This window comes from Ostrinia nubilalis, chromosome 21 (assembly GCF_963855985.1).
Source record: "Ostrinia nubilalis chromosome 21, ilOstNubi1.1, whole genome shotgun sequence".
In the NCBI taxonomy this organism is placed as follows: domain Eukaryota; kingdom Metazoa; phylum Arthropoda; class Insecta; order Lepidoptera; family Crambidae; genus Ostrinia; species Ostrinia nubilalis.
The window spans coordinates 11,379,773-11,392,839 of NC_087108.1; the positions used below are offsets into that span (position 1 = coordinate 11,379,773).

Here is a 13,067-nt window from a genome sequence, read left to right on the forward strand (position 1 = left end):
TCACTAGCTTTTGTCCGCGGCTTCACCCGCGTGAAATATAGTTTGTCACAGATCGTCATAAATTATAGTCTATTTTGGGTTATATAGAACTAGCTTTCCGCCCCGGCTTCGCCCGCGTGGAATTTTGTCTGTCACAGAAAACCATTATCGCGCGCGTCCCTGTTTCAAAAATCGGGATAAAAACTATCCTATGTCCTTTCCCGGGACTCAAACTATCTCTATGCCAAATTTCATCAAAGTTGGTTCAGTGGTTTAGGCGTGAAAGCGAGACAGACATACAGACAGAGTTACTTTCGCATTTATAATATTAGTATTGATAGTATATTTTTATTTTATTTTTTAATAGCTTTCCGCCCGCGGCTTCGCCCGCGTGGAATTTTTTCTGTCACAGAAAAACAATATCGCGCGCGTATTTGCTCACCGTTTAGACCTACTACACTGGACTACGACAAACATTTTAAAACCAAAATCAGCTCAATCGGCCCAGCCGTTCTCGAGTTATAATCAGACTAACGAACATCAATTCATTTTTATTTATATAGATAGATTTCTTATTTATTTAGGACAACCAACAAGACAGACACAAGTACAAGCAGAGGGGTTTACATATCTACATATTTTATATACAGGGTGTCCCGTAATGCAACGTCAAGCCGGAACTGCGTGTTGAGGCAAGTTATGCTGGTTATCAGAAAAATATTAAAAAAAATCTATGTGGCATTTTGTCAAAATAATAGGCTTTAAAAAAAAAACAAAAAAATCTACTCCCGATGACGGTCTTTTTACTCGTGTTGCCACAAATCTTCACTTTTTCCAAATTTTTTTTTGTTATGTAACCCTGAATAATGCTTCTCTAAATTGTTATTAAAATTACAAAACCAGCTGCTCCAGCTTGGATGAAAATAATACATTATTCCCAAAAAAATTTTCAAAATAAAAATTTTGCCTAGTTTGAACTGACTGTACTGAAAAAAAATTGTACTACGCGAGTGTGGCAAGTGACGTCAGAATTTGGCGCATTTAGTAAGGATTCCAAAATGGTATAACACTTGGTAAATTCTTGCTGTAATTGTCGACAATTTTTGTTTTTTTGGAAATAATCCCGTTTTTAACTTTATCTACCTTGGTTAAAAATTATTATTCTAATGTGCCCAAAATTCAAGTTTCTGGCTTAAGTGAGGTGGAGAAGCCATTTTAAAAGGTATGAGCGGAACGAAGAGGGCCATCTTACCAAGCAGGGATGTTATGGATATCCGTAACCGTAACCGAAACTATCCGATATCCGAAATAAAAAAATATCCATAACCGTAACCGAAACTGATTCAAAAGTTACGGATAGTTTCGGATAAAGGCGGAGTCTTAAGGGTACAATTCCAAACTGCAAAACTCTATGAAATCTGCAGTACCTATACACGCCGCAGCTGCAATGCCGCGCTGCCGATTTCATAGAGTTTTGCAGTTTGCGGTTGCAGTTTGCAGTCTGCGGCACGTCTTGGAATTGTACCTTAAATCTTAATATTTGTTAAAAACTTGTCTGGCATTCCCTGGCACCATCTAATATGCCAGCCTGTTTTACCTTTATCATACATAGGCGTCGTCTTAGTTGGTACATAAAGTAGCTATGTGGGTCACGCAGCATCTTGCTATTTGAATTATACCTACATTTTTGAAATTCTAATAATTCCGTAACCGACATTATCCGAAACTTTCGGATAATCTGAAATGATTTCATATCCGTGACCGTAACCGAAACCGGTATAATATTATTCTAATATCCGTGACCGTAACCGAAACAGGTATAATATTATTCTAATATCCGTAACCGTATCCATAACCGAAACTTCATATCCTTATCATCCCTGTTACCAAGTACAAGTGCAGACAGAGCAGGTAGTAAAGGCGCGCGCGCACGGGTGACTTTTGTCACAATATGTCAACTACTAATTACTGTCATGTTGACAAAAGTTTCTGTGACTGACTGTACGGTAGTCAGTCACAGAAACTTGAATTTTGGGCACATTAGAATAATATTTTTTAACCAAGGTATCGTAGATACAATGACATGAATAAAAATGTGTTTCTTGCAAATCATAAAGACTCGTTAGATAACGTAGAATAATAATTTTTAACCAAGGTATCGTAGATACAATGACATGAATAAAAATGTGTTTCTTGCAAATCATAAAGACTCGTTAGATAACGTTATCAATATTATTATTAAGGTTAGTTGACACGCGCCTAATGACTCTGCGTTAATTACTGTCAATAAGTAAGTTAACACTCAACGAACATGTGATTGCTTTTATGTCTTTTGGTCTTTTGGTGTATTCTACACCTTATCTATCAGTCTCTTAATTGATACTATAAAGAGATCTACAGGGTGTTAGGTAAATGGGTATATGAGCAGACACTAGCCCATGTTAACATGGTCATATAAATGGTGTGGTGAAGTCAGAAAATTGATATCTTCATTTTAATTATTTTAATTTTCATACAAATCGGATTTTATAAAATTTATTTTGTATGAAAATTAAAAAAAACAAAATGATGATATCAAATTTCTGACTTCACCATACCATTTATATGACCATGTTAACATGGTCTAGTGTCGGCTCATATACCCATTTACCTAACACCCTGTATAATCAACTTTTACATATTTTTTTTTAAATTTCCCAAATTGTAAATATTTTTATTATTCTTTTCATTTCTAGCCCTCGCTCGTTCTTCTATCTCATTTTTCACTGTAGTGTTTGTCAATATAGAACTTTTCCCTTTCTTCCTTTTTTCTTGGACCAGCTCTAGGATAATCTCTACATTCTATTGGACTTTTGAGCTGATTCAAAAATGTAGGTAGTTGCTGATATTTCAGCTTCCCAATGAGCAGTGACTCCTGATTCTCGTATTTCTGACTCAATATTCATTATACGGCATTGGTCCAGATTCTTGATCTGCAGATGGTATTTATTATCTCCTGCAATTCCGGTGTTTTAATTGTACGTTCCTCTTGTGGTTCCTTCTGCTTAGAGGGTTCTTGGCGATTTGTTACCTCACTAGTAAAGAAGTCTTCATCGGTAAATATATCTCGGTCAAGTGGAAATATTCCAGTCTTCGTAAATCCTGATTTGATATTGGTTATCCCTTATTCAAATGTGAGCTGGTATGCATTTTTTTTACAAAGTTGAAGTGGATTTTGGGTAATTGTGGGTCACTTATTTCATATTTATGATCAAAATTTATAAAAAAATAGGGGAAGGGGTAGTTTTTTGGGTGGTAAATAATTTACTATTATCCATTCATGACTACAAATTATTCAATGTTGGTGGTAAAATAGTTACCATTGTCCGTTTTGGTTTATTTTTGGTTCTTGACTAGTGACTTCCTCTTGGTTCTACCTATATTTTATTAAATATTTTGGGAATGAAATAAATTTATTGTTTTTATAAAAAAAATATTTATTAATATTAATTATTATGCTTACAATTATTATGCTCACCTTGAGTCTGAAACTAACAATTCACTAATTACGTAACGCCGAAACGTTACGTAAATTGATATCAAAATAACTTAAAATTTCTCCAAATATTTATTTAGTTTTATTTGTGCACATACAAAAAACAACAGTTTTTTTTTTATATATCATCAAACTTTTGTCAAGACGGGATCGGACAATGGTAAACTATTTACCACTTCTTTAAAATGTCTAAATTATATGAATAAATCAATTGCAGACGCTGCCTATAAGTGAGATTATACAATAAATGTTATAGTTTAGGAATTTTAATAGAAAAAACACTTATCAGAATTTTCGTTGAACAAAGTTTCAAAAATACCAAAAACGCGCGCTAAAAACTCGAAATTTTTCACACCAAAACCGTTTGGTTGACTTTGACATTACCTGACAGTGACAAATGACGTTGAAAAGTTGTAAGATGGCATAGATAAGTAAAAAAATATATTTAAAAATATAAATAAGTGAACACGATATCTTTAAGTATTACCATATCGAAAATTAGGATCCTTTTTTAAAAGTAAACAAAGTGGTAATATATCTACCTTTATTTGAATAAGGGTTAAATTGGTCCTTTATTTATTTATTAATTTGCATTATCATATTCAGCACATACAGATATACATGCATTCATACATTGACCCTGTGAGGGTGTAGCAAAGTCACAATCATTTAATACTTAGTTAACATCTAACATTAACAATTACAAAAGAATCATCATCATCATTTCAGCCATAGGACGTCCACTGCTGAACATAGGCCTCCCCCAATGCTTTCCATGTTGATCGATTGGTAGCGGCCTGCGTCCAGCGCTTCCCTGCTACCTTTACGATGTCGTCGGTCCACCTTGTAGGTGGACGTCCCACGCTGCGTTTTCCGGTACGCGGCCTCCATTCCAGAACCTTTCTGCCCCATCGGCCGTCAGTTCTGCGTACTATGTGCCCTGCCCATTGCCACTTCAGCTTGCTAATCCGTCGGGCTATGTCAGCGACTTTGGTTCGTTTACGGATCTCCTCATTTCTGATTCGATCTCGCAAAGAAACACCAAGCATAGCCCTCTCCATAGCACGCTGTGCAACTTTGAGCTTCTGTATAAGGCCTATAGTGAGAGGCCACGTTTCCGAGCCATAAGTTATCACTGGTAACACACATTCTAGTCTTCAGGCATTGAGGTAATTTGGACGAAAAGATGTTGCGTAGTTTCCCGAACGCTGCCCAGCCGAGTTGGATTCGACGATTGACCTCCTTCTCGAAATGACAAAAGAATGCTTAATGGTAATAATTACTAATTAGCCTTAAAATTAACTAGCGGCCGCCCGCGACTTCGTATGCGAGGATCCCGTTTTACTCCATTAGGGGTGGAGTTTCGTAAAATCCTTTCTTAGCGAATGCCTACGTCATAACATCTACCTGCATGCCAAATTTCAGCCCGATCCGTCCAGTGATTTTTGCTGTGCGTTGGTAGATCACTATGTCAGTCAGTCAGTCAGTCAGTCAGTCAGTCACCTTTGAGTTATATAATATTTAGATTACTTAGTACCAAAAAGAAAATAATTATTTCCTTATTAATAAAAAAATTATTCCGTCGTGTCTTTTAAAGTTCTTATTTGCTAACTAGCGGCCGCCCGCGACTTCGTACGCGTGGATTCCGTTTTACCCCCTTCATCTATCTTACGCGGTTTACATTGTTTAGTTTTAAGGTTTTTTCGCGATAATTTTTCATGAATATTTAGAACTAGTGTTTCCGATCGATAGTCGACTATCGATTATTAATCGATAGTCTATTATCGATATCGATACTGTCAAAACTATTGATACCTACTATTGCCTCGTTTTGAGCTATCGATAGTTTTGCGTGAAAGAGTAACAAACATACCTACATCCACACAAACTCTCGCATTTATAATATTAGTAGGATATTTCGGGTACCTGGGTGACCTTGTGTAAAACAGTATGTTAATTGCCTAATTGTTTAGGGTTAAACATTAAGCACGGTTCGTGGTTCAACCGACCTCAAAAAAAAGGTTATGACAAAACACGTTTACGACGCAAGTTATTGGAACTGCAATATAATTATTAATAAAATATGATTTAATGGAGAATTAATTTCAATTTTCCATGTAGTAGGTTACCTGCTATTTTCAATGTATAAGTTATTTTTACCCGACTACGGCAAAGCAAAAGGAGGGTTATGATTTTGACAGGCTATGTATGTATGTATGTATGTATGTTCATTTGTTCCCTCGTAACTTCTAAACTACTTACTTATCAGAATTCGACAAATGACATATCATTAGAAGCGTCTTAATTGTCCGCTGGTTATAGTCTATAGATATGGAGTTTCACAAAATCTAAAGGCCTATTCAGACCTAAGCGGTATTCGCTACCGTCTGCGGCAGAGAAAACCCAGTGGGTATGCGGTAATATTACTGTTCATACCGCTCTAGCCGCGGTACTTGATACTAAATACCTGAGCGAAACCCGCGCGGTATGTACCTCTACCCACAGCGGCAGCGAATATCGCTCAGGTTTGAATAGGCCTTAATGTGGCGACCTCTAGCGGACAAAACATACAGAGTAAAAAAATAAAGTTAAGATAAATATGCCGTGTTTGGTATCATTTGAAAACGCTTTACATGTCGTCGTCGTTTTAGCCGAAAGACGTCCACTGCTGGACAAAGGCCTCCCCCAAGGATTTCCACAAAGACCGGTCCTGTGCCGCTTGCATCCAGTTACCTACTTCCCGCGACCTTCACCAGATCGTCGGTCCACCTAGTGGGAGGCCTGCCTACGCTACGTCTTCCAGCTCGTGGTCGCCACTCAAGAACTTTCCTGCCCCAGCGGCCATCAGCTCTTCGAGCTATGTGCCCCGCCCACTGCCACTTGATTTTAGCGATTCTGCGGGCTATGTCAGTCACTCTGGTTCTCCTACGGATCTCCTCATTTCTGATTCGATCACGCAGGGAAACTCCGAGCATAGCACGCTCCATCGCTCTTTGGGTGACCTTGAGCCTTCTTATGAGGCCCATAGTAAGCCATACACCATCACTGGCAACACACACTGGTCAAATACTTTTGACTTGAGACACTGCGGTATTTCGGACGTGAGAATTTCGCGAAGCTTCCCGAACGCTGCCCAGCCGAGTTGGATTCGACGATTAACCTCTTTCTCGAAGTTGGACCTACCTAACTGGACTGTTTGTCCCAGGTATACATAATTGTCAACAACTTCGAGTGTAGTGTCTCCAACCTTCAGAGGAGTGGGTACAACACGGGCATTTGACATAATTTTTGTCTTGTCCATTGTGAATATTTAAATATTACTAGCATTTGCTTGTGACTTTACCTGTATTTATGGGCTGATTGCATATAATTCACATCTTTTCGTTCATAGCTTCTTTACTACTTATTAGTTCATCAATTTAACTTTTGTTAATATTATGCGCCACAAATACACTACACCAAAATAGCACAAATAATAAAAAGTAAAAAAACTAAAACCCAACTACGACAAAAAACGACGCTGAAAAAGTATAAAACAAGATTTTCAGAATACTGAACTGAACATTTTGTGTGAACTTGTGAACACTGTGCGACGGGCGCCCGCAGTGAGTGTGCGAGCGCGACAGCAACATAATTACGCGCGAGCGATAGGGATGGGTAGCTTGGGGTCATTGGACGGGATTCTACGTGCTCACGATACAGGGTTTAATTTATTACTAACTAGCGGCCGCCCGCGACTTTGTAGTTCGTACGCGTGGATCCCGTTTTACCCCCTTCCTTCATCTATCTTACGCGGTTTAGATTTTTTCAAATGTTTTTTCCCGCTAACTCCTGTTCCCGTAGGAATTTCGGGAATTCCTTTCTTAGTGCACCTCTACGGTACGTCCCTTCCAAATTTAACCATTATGGCTGCACACGCGACGAAAGCTTAAAAAATGAAGTAACTTCTCCCGTTTTCCCAAATTTTCCCTTCACTACTCTGCTCCTAAGTAAATATAACCTGCCCAGGAGTATGAAGAATAATTATTGTACCAAGTTTCTTTAAAATCCGTCTAGTAGTTTTTGTTTCTTCTTAGGAACATACAGACAGACAAAAATTTTACTGATTGCATTTTTGGCATCAGTATCGATCACTAATCACCCCCTGATAGTTATTTTGAAAATATATTTCATATACAGAAACGACCTCTCTACAGATTTATTATAAGTATAGAATAATTGATTTAAGTACATAGTTATTACTCTCGATTTCACTTTTTCATGATAATTTCCCTTTCATGTCCTACAAATATTGAAAAAAAAATTCTAAAGAGCTGATTTTTAGTAAACTTTTTTTCTTTGTTGTATCAAACTGAATTTCATGCAGGTGAAGCCGCAGGCATGAGTTGTTTAATTTACATAAGTTTAGTATAAAAAAAATATAATATTTCTGGGAAACATTCCACGCGACTAGTCTCTGTAACCGTTCTCTATCGAATGAAGCAATCGGCCCGATTTTAAATCGACGGTCCGCGCACCCACGCCCCATTCAACTGTTTAGTTGAACCAGTGTGCGCACTGAGAGCCCAACCCGACTAAACTACTTATCGGCCGACGAAAAATCAACGGTGTGCGCCTACTCTAAGGCTTTTTTTCGCGTACCGGTACATGTCTATTAAGCTTTGCAGTTAACTGCTTGTACGTATTTTTCTGTAAAAAAGCAAATTATCGAAGTGTGCCAATTTAATTTAAAAAATAATTAAATAAATATGTAAAAAATATTGTTTCCTAATTTGGATACTGATTGCAAAGTCACTCTGTATAAAATTAAATTATGTAGTACGGAACTATTCGCTCGTAAAAGCGACTCGCGCTTGCTTAGTCAGCATTACAAAGCTGTTTCTAACCTTTGCAAACTTTTTTGATAACCAGTTTTATCTACAAAACACCGTTTATCTGATAGAATAGAACATTAAAAACGTAAACAAGTTATCTAAGAGCTGTTTAGTTTCGATCCAGTCGCGGTGCGCGGCCGTGGTCCTCAAGATGTTTGTTTTTATTTTAACATTAAGGCTTGGTATTTCTGCTAAAGTAGGTATTTCGCGCTGTCAAAATCTGCGCGCGCAATACTTCGCCGAAGACAGCGCGCCAAAGAGCTCTCGCGGCTACACAGTATAGAAATACGCAGTTTAGAAATACGCAGTTGGTTAGGTTAGGTTGACTTCCTTCCGTTCAAGCGTCACACTCACAGCACTTTCTAATACAAATCATATCCAAGTGATACAAATTAAAACAACTTTCAAAATTTTTGGGAATATATTTTAGAATCGAATAAATATTATAGAATATAACTGCCAAAGTAAACATGGTTCAAAGAGGCGTGGCGTCACCCGACCTTCCGGAAGTTCCGCGCCGGCTAAAAGAATTTCAAGATTACGTCACCCGACCTATCGGTAGATCCTCGGGAGCTTGAGCGATTGGAAAAACATTTTATGATCAGTTACTCGTAGTAGCGATTATTTAGAGCTTGGATAATAAATTATATGTAGTTGTTGCAATTCACAAAGCTTTGCATGTGGTTAATTACATTAATCAGTACACGCATCAATTTTGTTCAGTCTTTTTGTTTATTAATAAATAAAAATATACTAAAATTGCATACATGTTTGTTTGTATTGGTCTGGGTGTTTTCTTTCCATAATTGATGTATAACGTATGTACGGGGCTCTGTATCGAAAATCACTATGAACAATAAGCATCACACCTGGAGTGCATTACCGCAGCAAAAAGCTTGCCATCTTAAATGAACAGTATAATATCGAGGTTTCGTCAGTACAGTTGCGAACAAAGGTGTTTGTGTAGTCTAGTTGAGTTGAGAGGTCAGATTATTGAAATAATAAAACGAACATTTTATTTTTTAAATACATTTTAAAAATAATTTACATTACAGATAACAATGAGAGGATGACATTGCAAAGTGGTGCCAGTCCAGTCTTAAATCCGTTAATATATGCTGCATCTGCCATGTTTTTGGCTAAAAGATTCTTCTATCTTGCAGTTTAGACTTTTCTTACAGACCTCAGACAGTATTTTTGGAAAACTTTTACGCATGGTGGAGGAAGGGACGCTCTAGACTCTAGAGACTCAAGTCTAGAAGGAGTCACATGAACTCCAAGTTTTAAATCCGTTGACATCTGCTGCATCTGCCATGTTTTTGGCTATAAGATTCTTCTATCTTACGGCTTAGACCTTTAGCTACAGACCTTAGACAGTATTTTTGTGAAAATTCTTACGCATGGTGGAGGAAGGGACGCTCTAGACACTCAAGTTTACAAGGAGTCACATCAACTCCAGTTTTAAATCCGTTGACATCTGCTGCATCTGCCATCTTTTTGGTTAGAAGATTCTTCCATCTTGCAGCGTAGACCTTTAGCTACAGACCTTAGACAGTATTTTTGTGAAAATTCTTACGCATGGTGGAGAAAGGGACGCTCTAGACACTCAAGTCTACAAGGAGTCACATGAACTCCAGTTTTAAATCCGTTGACATCTGCTGCAACTGCCATCTTTTTGGCTAGAAGATTCTTCTATCTTGCAGCTTAGACCTTTAGCTACAGACCTTAGACAGTATTTTTGTGAAAATTCTTACGCATGGTGGAGGAAGGGACGCTCTAGAGACTCAAGTCTACAAGGAGTCGGGTCAATTTCCCAAACACATTTTTTGAGCGGCGTAGCTGAAAATCATATGTTTTTTATGACATAGAACTTTGATTTTTTTTTACACGAAAATATACAGAGGTTCCATTTTGAGGACAACATTATTAATGAGTATTTTCTTTTACAAATTCGACAAAAAATAATTGAACTAAGCGTTTCTAATTTTGGTGCAGTGTCCACATCCTTAATTTCTTACAATATGTATTTTTTTAGCTGAAGATCAAAACAGAACTTACGGAAAAAGTATATTTTTGGATTATACAATCTATCTATTATCTAAGATTACCAAATTAAGCAAGTTTCCCAAATAACTGTGATTAAGTCACGTCCTTAAGTTTTGTCCGCGAAAAATTTATGATTTTGGTGTCAATAATGAAATAGCTCGTCAGGTTCTTTAAAGATCAAACAGGATTTAAACACTCCCATCATTCGTTAGGTTTAGTACCGCCCCCGCGAGCAGTGACGGCAGACGGGTGCAAGACCTCTGCGTCTTCCCGCCAAAAACGTAAATGTGTTGTTTTTTTTTTAAACGGACAACAATTCTGCAATTTTGGTGTCTTTTTGTAGAAGATTTCTAAGCTATTCTTTTTAGTTGAATTCCTCGTATAATGTAAAGGAACTGTTTTCATACCATGTGTTAAAATGTTATTGTTATATTTAAAACAGATTTCATATAATTTAGCTTTTTCAACGAGAATCTAATTTTGGTGAGTCAATTTTGGTGTTTTTGGTGGTGCACCAAAGCATTTTTAACCGACTTAACTCCGTCAATTGTGAACCGATTTTCAAAATTCTTTTTTTGTTCTATAGGGTACACTTATGTGGTGGTCCCATTGTCACCAAGTCAGGATCTGATGATGGGATCCTAGGGAAATCGAGAGTAAACCTCAAATTTTGTAGGAATGCAATACGTTTTCTAAAGTTATTCAAGTAGTCATCATCTAATGTTGATGAAGTGATGATGGAAGGTAAAACTCCTTAACGCTTAGGAGTTGGAGGATAATTCTTTAAATATTTTAGGTAGGTATGTACATACAGTTGTATTATTTCAGGTATTTAAGATGAGCTGATGATGAAAGGTCAAACAACATAAGTTAGGAGTTAGATGATACTCAATACTCATTTGTTGATACATACATTGACACATGATACATTGATACTTTTTAGTTGCCGATATTTAAATTAGGGAGCCTGTATTTTGCTAGGAAGATTATTTACATTTGGATTGTCACATTAAACATAGGTACTGTCCCTCTTCAGTGACAATAACAAGGACTAATCAACTAAAAAGCATGAAAAAAAATAATTTTAACAAAAAAATTAAAACCGACGCCAACAATCACTTAAAAGTAGAAAATAAGTATGTCGTTATTTATTTATTAGGACAATATACCATGATTAATATTTTTGGAGTCGGTGCTGGTAAATTTAAAACCATTTCTTGAGCTTGGCACTAAGATATGACCGACTGACAGCATATTTTCTAATTTTGGTGCTTTAATATAAATTTTGGTGTTCTCTTAATTTTGGTGTAAGGAAAATCTAAAAAACTACTGGACAAAATTTAATGTCTTAATCATTTTAGAAACAGTATAAGTTTCCAATAAATTTGATCTATAATTAAAGAATAAAAATACACAAATAACAATTTCCACCAAAATTAGGCAAAAATATGCACTTGTTGAAATTCACCCAGTCATATTTTTTTTTTAATTTTTTTTTATGCATAACCAGGCAGGTATTTGACCACAATCGCACCTGATGTTAAGTGGGATGCAGTCTAGGATGGTACATATCTGCCCTGTAAGTGCTTATTCACTCTCGCCTTGAAGAGGCCCGGATTATAGTTTTCGGGAAAGACAGCAGCAGGCAACGAATTCCAGTCCCTAGCTGTTCGCATTATAAAAGAGTCATCGAAACGCTTAGTGCGAGCTGGTGGAATGTCATCAATATAGGGATGGTACGCTAACCTGCGTCTGGTTCCCCGATGATGGAAGGGGGCTGGTGGAATTAATTCGTGTAATTCTTTCGCACATTCTCCGAAGTGTAGCCTGTAGAAAACCGATAGGGATGCTACCTTACGGCGATGGTCAAGTTCCTGGAGCGCCGCTTCAACAAGGGTAGGGCTGTCGATAAGTCTTCTGGCACGCCTTTCCACCGAATCCAAAGCAGCCATATGAACTCCAGTTTTAAATCCGTTGACATATGCTGCATCTGCCATCTTTTTGGCTAGAAGATTCTTCTATCTTACAGCTTAGACCTTTAGCTACAGACCTTAGACAGTATTTTTTATTATTTATTTGTGTCAGTGTGCTCTTCTAAAGAGTGTAAGACGATTGTATGTAGGTACTATTAAAATGTAATTTTAACTCATTGGTTTTGTCTCATATTTGAGGAATGTACTATGTATCATGAGTAGATTCTTCGTTTAAAAGGATGCGAACGATTTAAATTTCAATAGGTAGACAAAATTGATAATTTTAAATTCTCAAAAATTTAAGCTTTCTCCAGTAACACTGATATTATTATACTGTGACTCATCAAAGTCATCATTGTCAAAAATATTGACAAATCGCGAACTGTCACGACCAAAAAACTGACACGCGTCCGTCCTCCGTAAGCGCCACCGCGCGACTGATTGAGATTGTCCAAGCCGTCATGGACGATTTTTTCCACATTTTTTAACATAGTAACTAAATAAGACGCAATATAAAAATTTCATCCGTTAAAAGCCCTCGAGTTATTTCTGAACTTTAGTTTAGTAAAAGATTTAGAATCTCAAATCGCTTATTTTAAAAATAAAACCATAAATAGAAAACGAATAGAGGTAACTTTGGGAATTTATTCTATCGAGTCA

At 37.0% G+C, this 13,067-nt stretch overlaps 1 protein-coding gene across 1 annotated transcript in view; it reads left to right on the forward strand.

The window, feature by feature from the left end:
- LOC135082395 (uncharacterized) overlaps nucleotides 1-13,067 on the forward strand; it is a 211,957-nt gene that overhangs the window by 135,968 nt on the left and 62,922 nt on the right. The window lies entirely within an intron of this gene.